We start from the raw sequence: 2,143 nt of genomic DNA, 5'->3' as shown, positions 1-2,143 counted from the left end.
GGGGAGAGGTGCTGATGAGATGGCTCAAAGGTTAACAGGACTGACTGCTTTTCCAGAGGTCCTGAGTTCAATTCCCCTTCTCTGAGGAGTGGATGGAGGTAGATGGGGGGTAGATGGAGGGAATGGGAGAAGGGGAGGGAGTAGGAACAGGGAATGGTATGTAAAATGAAAAATAGGATAGTTTGCTTTCTTTTAAAAAATAAAAGAAGTTAAAAATAAAAAATACTCAAGCCTATGAGGAACATTTCTTGTTGAAAGCATAATTGCACAAAAATAGACTTAATGACAGAAATAATGTGATCAACTAAGTAGATAATGAGAAAAAATTCAGCAAGCCTTCATGATAAAAGTCCTGAGCAAATCAGGCACAGAAGTAACACACCTTACATTTTGTGGGCAATGCCATTGCAATTTTGATAGGAATTGGATAAAACATTGGATTTCTTTGGGGGTATTGGGTACCTAAATAGAATGAATTCTTCCAACCCATTAATATGAGAAAGCTCTTTTTATTAGTATCTTTTTCATTTTCTTCACTAACGCCGTATAGTTTTCAACATAAAGAGCTTTTTTATCTCCTAATTAAAGTCATTCCTGTGAGGCTTAATACTGTTTATCAACTTGAATAGATCTATAATCATCTAGACAGTAAATCTCTAGGCATGCCTATGAGAGATTATCTTGATTGATCTAACTAAGGTGGAAGAACCACCCTAAAGGGGGTAGTTCCATTCTGTGGGCTTGAGTCTTGGACTGTAAAAAAAAAAAAAAAAGAAAGAAAGGAAGGAAGGAAGTAAGGAAGGAAGGAAGGAAGGAAGGAAGGAAGAAAATAAGCTCGCTGGACAGAATCGTTCCTCTTGCTTTCTTACTGTGGTGCGATGTGACAAGCTACCTCAAGCTGCTACTACTTTGACCTCTCCACCAGGATCCCTTATGCCTTAAGCTGTGAGCCAAAACAAAGCCTTCCTTAAATTGTTTTTATCAGGGCTATCAGAGCAACAACAACAACAACAACAACAAAAAAAACCTAATGTGATTCCCAATAAATTATTTTATGTTATTGAAATGAGATTTTTCCTTAACTGCTAATTTCTCTCTCCAAGCCAATTTTCTTACATTTCTTACTTTTTTTTGTTAGTATATAGAAATGCAGTTAGTTTTAGTGTGTTGATTTTATATTTTCCAACTTTACTAAATTAATTTATTAGTTCTAACAATTAGTTTTGGTGTAATATTTAGGGGAGAGATAATTTTTAATAAACAGTATTTGGAAATTACATGTTTATAAGCAAGGGAAAAAACTGGACCCATCTTATACAGTATACAAAAATCATTTTGAAATGAGTTGAAAACATGAATATAAAATCTTAAACAATAAAACGTCTGGAAGAGGAGCTGGAGAGATAGCTCAGTGATTAAGAACACTGGCTACTCTTCCAGAGGTCCTGAGTTCAATTCCCAGCAACCATATGATGGCTCACAACCCTTTGTAATAAGATCTGGTGCCCTCTTCAGGCATGCAGGCAGAACACTAATAACTAACACATAATAACTAAATAAATCTTTAAAAAAAAAAAAAAAAAACTTCTAGCAGTGCCTTGTGGGTCCTTCCTGCATCGGCTCTCTCTTTCTCTGGAGCCCGTGGCGTCGGCAAGATGGGCAAGTGTCGTGGTCTCTGTACTGCCAGGAAGCTCCGCAGCCACCGACGGGACCAGAAGTGGCATGATAAACAGTACAAGAAAGCCCACTTGGGCACAGCCCTGAAGGCCAAACCTTTTGGAGGTGCCTCTCATGCCAAGGGAATCATGCTAGAAAAAGTAGGAGTTGAAGACAAACAGCCAAATTCTGCTATCAGGAAGTGTGTCAGGGTGCAGCTCATAAAGAACGGCAAGAAGATCACAGCTTTCGTGCCCAATGATGGTTGCTTGAACTTCATTGAGGAAAACGATGAAGTTCTGGTTGCTGGATTTGGTCGAAAGGGTCATGCTGTAGGTGATATTCCTGGAGTCCGCTTTAAGGTTGTTAAAGTAGCCAGTGTGTTCCTTTTGGCCCTGTACAAAGGCAAGAAGGAAAGACCAAGATCCTAAATTTTGACAGTGGAAGCACAGTAATAAATTTTCCTATTCTGAGAAAAAAAAAAAAA

At 38.3% G+C, this 2,143-nt stretch overlaps 1 pseudogene; it reads left to right on the top strand.

The window, feature by feature from the left end:
• The first annotated feature begins 1,640 nt into the window (after positions 1-1,640).
• LOC125400015 (small ribosomal subunit protein uS12 pseudogene) lies at positions 1,641-2,143 on the top strand (annotated as a pseudogene).

The sequence above is a fragment of the Myodes glareolus genome, chromosome 27, assembly GCF_982192425.1.
Source record: "Myodes glareolus chromosome 27, mMyoGla1.1, whole genome shotgun sequence".
Classification (NCBI taxonomy): domain Eukaryota; kingdom Metazoa; phylum Chordata; class Mammalia; order Rodentia; family Cricetidae; genus Myodes; species Myodes glareolus.
The sequence above is the reverse complement of the archived record's forward strand: the minus strand, read 5'-3'. Positions and strand labels throughout refer to the sequence as shown.